This window comes from Cebus imitator, unplaced genomic scaffold (genome assembly GCF_001604975.1).
Source record: "Cebus imitator isolate Cc_AM_T3 unplaced genomic scaffold, Cebus_imitator-1.0 Scaffold317, whole genome shotgun sequence".
Taxonomy (NCBI): Eukaryota; Metazoa; Chordata; class Mammalia; order Primates; family Cebidae; genus Cebus; species Cebus imitator.
Window position 1 is genome coordinate 1,567,511 of NW_016107632.1, and position 13,047 is coordinate 1,580,557.

Sequence of the window (13,047 nt, forward strand, 5' to 3'; positions counted from 1 at the left end):
AACCTCCGCCTCCTGGGTTCAGGCAATTCTCCTGCCTCAGCCTCCTGAGTAGCTGGGATTACAGGCACGCGCCACCTTGCCCAGCTAATGTTTTGTATTTTTAGTAGAGACGGGGTTTCACCATGTTGACCAGGATGGTCTTGATCTCTTGACCTCGTGATCCACCCACCTCGGCCTCCCAAAGTGCTGGGATTACAGGCTTGAGCCACCGCGCCTGGCAGAAATCCTTATTTCAAGGGCAAAAGACCTTGCACAGTTATTTGTTTAGAGTTAGCAGAGAAATTTAGTTTATATTTTCCTAAGATATCAAGATTTGCCTCCAATGTCTCACATTGCTGTGTAGAAGTACCAATGACCTTTCTTCTCCAGAAAGCCCAGTGCTGGCCACCCTCATTGCCCAGCTCTCTAGACGGCAGACATATTCAATTCAGTTAGACTCAGAGAACTCTGACTCTCAGGAACTTATAGAGACAGCTCCTTCAGGTGACTGGGAAGCTGGGGTCCAGAGGCAGGGTGGGTTGGCTAAAGTCACACACATAGAATCATACCACCTGTGTGAGGTGAAAGACCAGCTAATCCCATCAGCACCCTCTTCATGAGTGTCCTGAGTCTGCAGGATTCCTGACAAGCATCACTCATCCAGCCTTTCCTTGAACACCTCCAGGAGCAAAGAAGTGAAGAACTTAGCACCTCCCAAAGCAACCCATTTTATCTCTGTTTATCTCTGACACCTGGGAAGTTATTACATTGAGCTGTGAGAGCTGCAATCTCTCTCTGCCTTTCTCTCTCTCCATCTCATTCTCTTCCTCCCTCTCTCTCCTTCTTCCCTCCTTTTGTCTCTTCTTTCAACTCATCCCTCCCTCTCCCCAAGTTTTACTTATTTACTCTAGTCCTCCATGCTGAGGCCACACAGGATTGGTCATCTCCAATAGTAGAGCTAGAATTAAAGCCAGATCTCCTGACTCGCACTTCCTATTCATCCCACCACGCTGTACCACCTCCCTCACCCTACAACACACACATGAAAAGGAAAGGTAAAGGATTTCCAGCAATATCTTTAGCAGCACATGAGTATTTCCCTATTTGTATTATGAATATAATATTTAATGCACCATTCATTCATTCGTTCATTGGATTTATGAATATTTTCTTTGTACCAGGTATGGAGCTCTAAGCATTAAAGGACATAAGGCCCTTGCAATCAAGAAGCTGGAAAACCCTAACTAAAATGCAATGTAACGAGAGCTACGCTAAGGGTCTCTGCAAAGTGCTATGTGAGCACAGAGGAGAATGTGCCTAATTGGCTGAGAGTGATTTCATCAAAAATGTCTTACTTATTCTTACATCTCCACTCCTTGGCCTGAAGAAGACAAATATTTGCCTGAATACATGAAGCTGGTCAGATTGGTTTAGCTGACTACAACTGCACCTACTTGGCTGAGCCTGTCAGGCCACCTCTGGGGGTGCAGGAGGGCTCTAGGAAGAGCTATGCTTGGTCCACCCAACGGCCATCTCTGCACTAGTCCAGTGCCTCTCGCCGGGTCCCTCCCATGATACGTGGGAATTATGAGAGCTACAATTTAAGATGAGATTTGCATGGGGACACAGCCAGACTTTACCAGGCTACCATAAGAGTGTACCACAACTGGCTAGCTTAAAACAACAACAATTTATTTGCTCACAATTCTAGAGGCTAAAAGTCCAAAATCAAGGTGTCAGCATGGTGGGTCCCTTCTAGAGGCTCTCATGGTCATCTGTTCCATGCCTCTCCCAGCTTCTGGTGGTTGCTGGTGGTCTTTGGTGGCCCTCAGCTTGTATGTATGTCACTCTAATCTCTGCCTCCAGCTTGACATGGTGTTCTCCTTCTGTGTGTGTACAAAAAAGACCAGGGAGTGAGGCAAGACCAGCTTCAGTTAAAGACACACAAGGGCGCATTCAGGAACTTGGCCCCACTGTAGAATACACAGACAGAGAGCAGGAAAAGAAATGTGTCCCTTGTGAGAATCATAGCAGCCATTGGAGGCTGTGGTTGTGAGCAACAAACAGCAGCTCTGAGTTCAGCAAAAATGAATGGATTGGCATGGTATGGGGTAGTTCAAGCAATCAAATGGAAAGTTGGAGCAACAGCTCTTAAAAAGAATGGGAAGCAGTACAACTGGGGATCTGGGAGACAGGAACAAGTGAACAGCATATTTGGGCAATTGTTGGAATGAATGGATGCCACCATGTTTTTCTTAGAGTAAGATTTAAATTACAGGGAGAAAGTATTTGACTGGCCAAGCTCGAGTCTCACGCTAACCCCCTTGGCGGTCGGCGGGGCACCCTGATTATGCACCAAGACTATATCGAATGGGCAAGAGAACATCTCCCACAGCAAAACCTGTATGCTTTTTCCAGATGGCCAAGAGAAGGGATGGTGTTTATCAGGCCGACAAAAGCCACAGTCGTGCTCCATAATTATCGGAAAATGCGCTTCGCCAGACTAGCCTTTTATCTAGGTAGATGAGCCCACAAAGCTCTGTGGAAGTTTCTGGACTTATTAATTAGTGCCATGACTTTTTGCCTATTTACTTAAAATTTTTTAAATGTCCCGTAGTCATGCAGTTCCTTTTTCTCCACCAAGGCTTCTGCCAAGGTGCTGGCATGCCTACTTCCACTCAGACAACCTGATAAGCAAACGCATCGGCATTTAAAAGGCAGGTCTGTGAAGGGTCTTTTTTCCCCAAGAAGTAATTCATATTAGAGCCCTGGTGAAGGATGGGGAAAACAATACCATGCCCTAGTGCTAAATAAGTTTGAACTTCAGTGCTGTCAGTAGGCTCTGGACGTGAGGCGATCTCAGATAAAACAGCTCCTTACAGGCAGAGGCGCTGGGTCCCAGCAACGCCTGGAAAAATGAAGCCACCCAAAGCGGATTATCCTGCTTCTCAGGGATATGTCCAAATTGCTCAAATGATGACCCCTCCTGGGGAAAATTCTCACAGTGGAAGAGGCAAATTTCTATGTGGAGATGAAATGACTCAATTCTGGCGGGGTCCCAGCAGGAGTGAGGGCACTCCCCTCCTCTGATGAGTGGGGAGGGGAGGGGGGCTCAGTCTCTTCTTCTCCGTTCATCTTGGAATGTTATCTCACTTCAGCAGATAAGCAAGGAGACTTGAGGACTGCTTCATTCAGTATGCACAGCCTTGGGCCATGAGAAAAACCCTCATGGACACCCAGGTCGGGGAAACTACATTTTGAGGAAGAGGGAGTGTCTGCCTTCCACTCAGGAAGCTCACAGAAGTCATGAGAACACTGGCTTAGAGTCTACAGAGCTAAATGAGGCTCCTGGCTCTGCCATGTACCAGCTGGTAACCTCTGTTTCTTTAGTTCTAAAATAAAAATAACAATCGACCCTACCACATAGAGTTATTAGTAGAAATAAATTAGTTAATGAAATCACAGTGCTTGACACGGTGCCTGATGTACAGTTAGTGGTGAATAAATGGTAGGTATGATTTACCATTATCACTAAAGGGGTACAAGCCAATTTTCATCTCCTCTTCAACCCTTAGCTTTTATTTACTGAACCAAATCCATCTGTCCTACTGAAGAAGAAATAGGAGGGGCTGGACTGGTTTTCACAAATAGGTACAAAAAGCCAGGGTTCTGAACTGGAGATAACTTTTGCTAGTAACACTCTATATGGTAAACATACCTGATGGTAATAACAAACATACCTTTAGAATGATCCTGCACGGCAGACACACCTGAATGTATGTTCCAAGCTAGGGAATCCAGGCATAGCCAACCCAGAGATTCATTTCTGGTCTATGAGAAACATCTGACTTCCAAGCCTGTCCTTTGGATCACAGGCCATACGGGGAATTGACGCCCTGAGTTTTGGGTTAAGTGAAGGTTGCCAGGTGGAGGTCGTGAACAAGAGAGTGTTACGTGAAAATGCTGTATCAACTGCATGCTGTTTGCAAGTGGCTGTAGATATCCTGCCCAGCCTGCCACCACCGGGCAGTGCAGTTATCTTATCTAGCCCACCGCCACTGGACCAATTCTATATGTAAGGCAATTCTCCTGTCCATCCTGTCCTGTCCAGCCCACTGCCATTAGGGACTATCTCCTGTATGTAATCCCCTAATGAAACCCCATGTCTCATATGCTGGCTCTGGGTCTCTTCTTCAACTTCTTGAACCTGGTGGCTTCCCTACTGAGGTTCATAGGGGTTCCATACAACACACCCCTTCCACAGTTTTACTAGCCATGCCCTCCAACCCCCATCAAAGTGATTTCTGCACTTCTGTGTGGATCTTGACCAAGAAGCTTAAGAAGGCTGACATCCATCCAGCTAAAGACCATCTTCCTTCTTAACCCAGTCCCTGATTGACCTCTTACTATGTATGCATCAAATAGATTATCCGAGAGGAAGCTTGGCAGTCGGAGAAAATACAGACTTTGGGCAAGACATCCCTGGTGAAAATCCCTTGCTAACTATGTGTCCTTAATCAAATGTTTCACCTCTCAGGATTCATTTGACTTTCAGAGGCACTTTGGGCTTTAGAAACAGTGCGTGGTTAGGGGAACATAGGGTGCTTCTTTCCCTTGCCAGATGTTTCCTTCAAGTAGAAAAAACCTGGCCTCTCTCCTCCCCTTGTTTGCCTTTCCCAAGAAAGTGTTTTATCTGATGGTGCATTAAAATATACGTGTGTGTGTGTGTGTGTGTGTGTGTGTATGTGTGTGTGTGTGTGTATGATAAGGATGAATGACAGAAAGATAAATAGATAATAAAGAGATAGAGATCGTAAAGGTAGATAGACTCTTCTACTCTTTTTTTTAAATTGTATTTTAGGTTTTGGGGTACATGTGAAAAACATGCAAGACTGCTGCATAGATACACACATGGCAGTGTGATTTGCTGCCTTCCTCCCCATCACCTATATCTGGCATTTCTCCCCATGCTATCTCTCCCCTACTTCGCACCCGCCGCTGTCCCTCCCCTATTTCACCCTGACAGACCCCAGTGTGTGATGCTTCCCTCCCTGTGTCCATGTGTTCTCATTGTTCAACACCCATCTCTGAGTGAGAACATGCAGTGTTTGATTTTCTGTTCTTGTGTCAGTTTGCTGAGAATGATGGTTTCCAGGTTCATCCATGTCCCTACAAAGGACACAAACTCATCATTTTTTATGGCTGCATAGTATTCCATGGTTTATATGTTCCACATTTGCTGGAGAGGATGTGGAGAAATAGGAACACCACCCCAGAAACTCACATCCTTGAAGGAAAAACCAGAAAGACAGGAGTCCAGAGGAAGAGGGCAAAGTCAAGCCCCCAGAATAGCTGCCCTCCACTTTAGCCCAGACAAAAGTAGCTCTTGCAGTCTCAACATTCACTATTGGCCCAGCCCAGCTCACCCCGGTAGGAAATTTCACAGAAATCTGAGGCCAACAAACACCCAGTGAGAAACCAAGGGCAGCCACTACTTGAACTATCATTTTCCCTATTGGGGGGATCACGGATTTTTAACAAACTTTTCAGGGGCTGGGAATCTTGGCCAACTCTCTCTCCATTAAAACATAACTAAGGAGTTCACGACAAGAGACAGGCAGGTAGGTGACAATTTAAAAATAAAGGAAAACAATAGCAAAGCGTGCACTAGGTACTGCCATGAGCAAGAATGCCTTTGGTTGGTTAACCTGCATCCGATTTGGAATCCAAGTCACTGTTGGACGTGTGCAGTATGGTCTCCATTTTACAGATGACAAAATCCAGGGTCAGAGAGGGCAGGTAAGTTGCCTGGTATCACACAGCTGCCCATGTCTTTCTAAATAGCCCCATCTGGCCCCTAAGCAGCCACAGAGATGGGCCCATGATGGCCAACACCAGTGGAGACTCTCTGAGGTTGAATTTATAGACTGTCTCCTAATACCCACAGCCCTGGAGCTGTGCTCTGAGGAGCCGGGGTCACTCACGGCACTGCTGCACACAGGACATCTGACCTGGCTGCTGGGAACATTTTGTATCTGCCAGGCAAGGCCAGGGTGAACTCCCTCCCGCATTTGCTTTTTATGAAGATTTTGGAGGGTTAAGTTTTCAGCCTCAACAGGCTTATCAGAGAAACTCACTCTGCTAGACAGTGAATCACAGAATAAAGTCAAACCAGCTGGAAGCCCTGCTGTGCAGGGAGCCTGAACTTGATTCAGAATCCAGGGAATGAGCAGAGAGTAATGAGATGGGTGGAAGAAGGGGAGGTTAAGGGGAAGGACTCATCTCTTGCTTTGTAGGGGCTGCTGCCAGGCAGGGGGAAGCAGCACCCAAGGCTGACAGCTTCTGCCTATGGATTCACCCATATAACGACGTTATGCTTCCCCAAGCACACCCCCAATATTAACTATATTTGGGTGTAATAAAAACTACACGCTGGGTGGATTTTCTTAGCAACACATCTTCTTCTGACCCTGCCTGCCAGTTCCTAGGCCCAAAGGGCACAGGACAGCAGATCATACAGGCACACTTTCTGCCTCCATTCAACTAAGGTCAGCAGCCAACTGTGGGCCGTTCCCAGCCCTTCTCATGAGCCTTTGTGCCCAATGTAGCCCAAGGAGATCCTGAGTAGCTGCTCTGGGTTAGTAGAGCACGTCTTTCTTGTTGAAGAAGCCAGTATCTCACCCATGAAGGGATTTTATTATCGTTAGATTGTCAAAATACTCTGTTCATCAAGAAATAAGAAGCGGGGAGGGGCTCCATTTTCCTTCCATCAACACTTGTTTCTCCCAGTTGCCTTCATTCAGTGGGCAAGTAATACATTTCTCAGAACATTATCCAAATGATCAGATCCAGCCTGATCAGCTCTGTTTCCCTCAATGCTGTCCCACATGCCCCTGTCTTTCTTCTGCTTTCTCCAAGGCCTCGCCCCCTACCTCGATGCAGCACCTGACCATCTTCCCAGTTTCCCATCTTTGGCTTTATTTCCTGAGCTCTCTCATCTTACCTCTGGCAGAGCTCAGCACAGACTAATAATTCAGTAATAAACCTTCAGTCTGGCATTCCAAGACAGTTACCATGTAATCTGATTAGAGAGGAAACCCTGGATCCATCTGTTTCATTGCTTCTCATTACCTGCTACAATTGGATAATTTTGAGTCCTGAAGACTTTTCAATTCAATTTAGTGGGCATATACCACACACCTATGATACATTTATTATACATCTACTATGTATGTGTATAGCACTGGGTTGGGTGCCCTATGGGGTAGATGATGGTGGCACCAAACTGGTGCTCAAAGAAGCCAGCGAAAGAAATTCTTAATACGTAACCTGTGGTGCCCTGGGATTATTACATGATAGTTCCAAGTTCTCTAAAAACAAGACATAAATTTTTATTTCATAAATTTCCTTCATGCTATGTTGTAAATTACCTATCTGGGAAAACATTTTTATGTCAAATTATATTATGAAGGTACTGTTTTCCTTTTAATAAGTGCTATAATCATGGCCATCATTGCATGGTATCTAGAATAGAATCTCAAGGTGATAGTAAAGGAGAAAACTTGCCTGCAATTACAACTCCAACATGGCCAGTCCACATCAGTCTTAGCTTGACCTTGGAAATGTCAACAAAGCTCACCTTGCCCATACTTTCATCACCAAACGTGGCAGAGTTCCAACGTGGCTGTCCTTTTGAATGACTGTGATTTTGCCCAGAAAGCTGAGAGCCAACCTAACTGAATTGTCACCTGACCTTTGTCCATTCTTAATCTAACATTGGACAGTGTGAGTCACTGGAAAAAGAATGAACATGGGCTCAAAGCAAAGTCTACAGTGCTCTCCTGAATAACAATGGCAACAACAATAAAAATTTAAAAACCACTTAGCAAGAATCTTCATTGAGTGCTTATTAAGTACCAGGCATTCTGCCAAGGACAATACATATCATAGTTCACTTAATTCTTTTAACAAACACACACACCACACATTAGATATTCTATCATTCTTCCTATGTTTTAGAGTTTTAAAAAACTGAGGCTGGGAAAGATTAAGTAGCTTGCCCAAGGCCATACAGCTGAGAAAGGGGAAACCAAGTTGCGAATCTTTTTTCACCGACCTCGGAGCACAGCACTGCACCCCAAAGCCACAGCATCTCGCTCACCACTCTCTTTAATCTTGGAGGAATAGGCTCCTGTGTTCCATTATTGGGAGAGAACTTTACTGGTGAACAGATGGATGATATCTTGGTGCTTTAGGTAACATGGAACGGCTGATGAAGCTGACATGGGTGCCCTGGGCTGCTATGGAGCTGCGAACTGTTGTCTGTTCTCTTCAACCCAATGGTAAAGGCACCAATCCCATTCCCTGGTGCTGACATCAGTTCTTCTATCACCTGCGGTAATCCACTTCCCAGACCACAGCACTACCATCCCCCTCCTCTGCCCCAGAGGTAACTACATCAACCTACTACTGCCTCTAGCTGAATGTTTGGTGGGAATGATTCTTAATTTGAAAAACCTGAAATATTACTAAAATTTGTATTTGGCCCACCACAGAAGCCTTATCTGGAAGATGCAGAAGGTTCTATGGGAGAATTAAATTATGTGACATGAACTGAAATGCTCTTGCCTTGTACTTCCCAATCCTGCCCTTCACCCCCGCACCATGACAACCAGCAGCAAAAACTTTCTGTGTGCCCTACCCTCAGTGGAAAAGGATAATACAGCCTAAAACAAAACTCGGCTGGGTTTTAGAATGCCAGTTTTACAGCCATAACAGTGACGGCACTCGTAAAAGCCTTGAGAGAACACGCAGGAGCTGTTCCGTGAACAAAAGAAGGCATACCCATTAAATAAATGATAAAGAAGCCTAAGAGAAGAGGTCACATATATTACATGGGCTAAGAAGAGGAGATAGGCTACCATACATTTGGAGGAAGGAAGTAAGAGAGTTGGCTATTGAAGTAAATTCCAAAGGAAAGGACCACATTGTTAACCCTTTCCAGTGAAATTTGGAAAGAAGAGAGGATTCACAGAAACACCAAATGGCCTGGGGAGATCTCAGAGCATAAACTATCTGTATCTTCCCCTCCAGTGTCCCTTGGAGAGTGTGCAAGCCTTGCAGAGAGGTTGTTCCCAGCAAGGCACAAGAGTGGTAGAGTTAACAATGGCAGAGGAGGGAGTCTTGGTGGATGGGCCTGAGACTGGTCTCATGCACCCCAGTGGGGAACTGGGGAGAAAAGACACTGAGAGTTGTAAAGCCATCGAGGGGCCAGCAGAAGGGCTGAAAGATTGTAACTGGCCCAGAGGGGCCTGAGTCAGCATGAGAAACAGAGAGCATGGCCTGTCAGTGGGAGATCAGATAAGACCACAGACCACAGAAGCTGTGTCAAATGTGTTAACACATTTGACAGAGACCTACCTTCTTCAGATATTTCATTGGGATCAGCACAAACAAAGGATGATCATGGAACAGATGCCCTATGCCCTTCTGATTCCCATCCCTTGAGGAGACACCAAGGAAAAAGGAGAAGGTAAACATCTTGAGTTAATTGTGTATTTGTCCCAAACAGACTAAGTATTAAACTAGACTTGGCTGAGCCTATTTGATTTTTCAAGATTAAGTTTTCTGCCATCATGGAATTGGAGGCATGAGAGCTAAGACACTCTTTTATATAGAAATAAAGCAAATTAACATCTTTACAAACCTGAGGCTGTGTGTGTATGTTTGATTTTTGAGACCAAGTCTTGCTCTGTTGCCCAGACTAGAGTGCAATGGTGTGATCTCAGATCACCGCAACCTCTGCCTCCCAGGTTCAAGTGATTCTCCTGCCTCAACTTCCCAAGTAGCTGGGATTACAGGTGCCTGCCACCACACCCAGCCAATTTTTGTATTTTTTAACTAAAAAAATACAAATACCTCTTTCTACTTTTTTCTTTATTCCCATGATGGAAAAGGAAGTGTCTGGCATTCACTGATACAATTTTTCCCTACAGAGCAGAGGAAAAGAGTCTCTACCTAGCCCTCGTCCTTGTGGTTTTTTTTCTCTCCGGCATCCACCTACTCAAAACATACACACATTTTAAGCTCCTGCAGGGGGACAGCTTCAACTCCAGATGGTTACTTTCATTCTAGGAGAGAGAGGATTAAAGAAAGTCTGTTGAGACTGCAAATGCAAGACGGGTCCCCATTCTAACTTCACCAATTAGTTGGTGTTTGATCTGCCTCATTTGACCCCCATGTACTTCTCTCAAGTGGCTCTAAACTCAAAAGTGGGAGAAAGGCATAATATATTGGCCCTTTAACTCTTAAAAGAGCTTTTGTGTTTGCAAATATGGTAGATGAGAAAAATGGCCATAGATGAATCTCCTTCCCCTACCAACAGTTTTACAAGAGTTTTTCTCATCAGTAGTTGGAGTTTGGGTCCATGCCTTGAAGGTGGGCTGAATAGTACCTTGCTTTGACCAGTAGGACGGGGCAAAGGGACAAAAACAAATACTTGAAAAGCATTTGGCCTTGTTCTCACAGGCTTGCTCTCTGGCTATTCTTGGAAGCCAGCCACCATGTGAACAGGCCCAGGCTAACCACCTGGAGTATGAGAAACCAACATGGGGAGTGGGCTCAGCCATGCCGACAATCAAGACCAGGCTACCAGAAACCCGCAGGACCTTGCCAAACCACCAGCAGGAATGCAGATGCATGTGCGAGCCCAGTTGAGATCAACTGAGCACAGGTCAGACCAGAAGAACCACCAGCTGAGACCAGCCCAAACCGCCAGCACACAAAATCATGAGCCAAATTAATGACTGTTGCTGAAGCACTAAATCGTAAGAGAAGTGATACACTGAAGAAAAAAGGATCAGAGGACATTGCTCCTGGTTGCGTTCTTTTTTTTTTTTTTTTTAATTGTACTTTAAGTTCTGGGGTATGTACATGTGCAGATCTTGCAGAATTGTTGCATAGGTACACACATGCCATGGTGGTGTGCTGCCTCCATACCCCTGTCACCTACATCAGGCATTTCTCCCAATGTTATCCCTCCCCAACCTCCCCATCCCCTGCTGTCCCTTCCCTAGCCCCCCACTTCCCAACAGACCCCAGTGTGTGATGTTCTCCTCCCTGTGCCCATGTGTTCTCATTGTTCAACACCCATTTATGAGTGAGAACATGTGGTGTCTGGTTTTCTGTTCTTGTGTCAGTTTGCTGAGAATGACAGTTTCTAGATTCATCCATATCCCTATGAAGGAAATGAACTCATCCTTTTTTATGGCTGTATAGTATTCCATGGTGTAGATGTGCCACATTTTCTTTATCCAGTCTATCACTGATGAGCATTCGGGTTGGTTCCAGGTATTTGCTACTGTAAACCATACCGCAATGAACACACATACATGTGCATGTGTATTTATCATAGAAAGATTTATAATCCTTTGGGTATATACCCAGTAATGGGATAGCTGGGTCAAATGGAACTTCTATTTCCAGATCCTTGAAGAATCACCACACTGTCTTCCACAATGGTTGAACTAATTTACACTCCCACCAACAGTGTAAAAAACGTTCCTATTTCTCCACATCCTCTCCAGCACCTGTTGTCTCCAGATTTTTTAATGATTGTCATTCTAACTGGCATGACATGGTATCTCAATGTGGTTTTAATTTGCATTTCTCTAATGACCAGGGATGTTAGGCATTTTTTTATATGTTTGTTGACCTCATAAATGTCCTCTTTTGAAAAGTGTCTGTTCATATCCTTCACCCACTTTTGAATGGGTTTTTTTCTTGCAAATCTGCTTTAGTTCTTTGTAGATTCTGGATATTAGCCCTTTGTCAGGTGGGTAGATTGCAAAATATTTTTCCCTTCTGTTGGTTGCCAATTCACTCTAATGATTGTTCCTTTTGCTGTGCAGAAACTCTTGAGTTTAATTAGATCTCATTTGTCTATTTTGGCTTTTGTTGCCATTGCTTTTGGTGTTTTAGTCATGAAGTCCTTGCCTATGCCTATGTCCTGAATGGTATTGCCTAGGTTTTCTTCTAGGGTTTTTATGGCGTTAGGTCTTTCATTTAAATCTTTAATCCATCTGGAGTTAATTTTAGTGTAAGGTATCAGGAAGGTGTCCAGTTTCAGCTTTTTGCACATGGCTAGCCAGTTTTCCCAACACCTGTTTAAAAGATTAAACAGGGAATCTTTTCCCCATTTCTTGTTTTTGTCAGGTTTATCAAAGATCAGACGGTTGTAGATGTGTGGCGTTACTTCTGAAGCCTCTGTTCTGTTCCATTGGTCTATATCTCTGTTTTGGTACCAGTACCATGCTGTTTTGATTACTGTAACCTTGTACTATAGTTTGAAGTCAGATAGCGTGATGCCTCCAGCTTTGTTCTTTTTGCTCAGGATTGTCTTGGCTATTCAGGCTCTCTTTTGGTTGCTTTCTATATCAGTGTGCTCAAGTGTCAGATCCAGCCAATCAACTTCTGAGAACTTCCTGTTGTCCTCTCCTTGAGCCACCTTTTTAATACTTAAAACAGGAGTAGAACTCAGAAGCTCTTATCTTGGGAGGCTTACCAGGTTGTAGAGGATGAGCCTTAAAGCACTTGATGGAACTCCTGGCAGAGAGTCATTATTATTGTTATTATTATTATTACTTTGCAAATTTAAAATGCTCTTTCTCAGAATAATCTGACTGGGAGAAATTCTTGGTGGACATTTTTGGCAAGCTGGATAAAGTAGCAGTTTGAATTTAAGCCCAGCATTCACCTTTATGGACACTGCCAAAAAGTTCCAAGCATTTCAGCCACTTTTACTGTTCTGGAAGAACTAGGAGGTAGAAAATTATCCTGTTTCCCAGTCAAGAAAAAATGTTTTTGTAGGCTGTTGTACACAGTGACAAAACCTTGTCTGTTTCTCCATAAGCTGAAATCTGTAGACAGCAGAAAATACAGCAGAATACTTCTAAGGTTTACTAGTGTGTAGACAGCCTTACGATTGAACTGGATTCATAATCCTCGCCTTGCAGACACAGATGGCATCAAGAATATGGAGCCAACCTCATTAACTCTAGGACAAAGGAG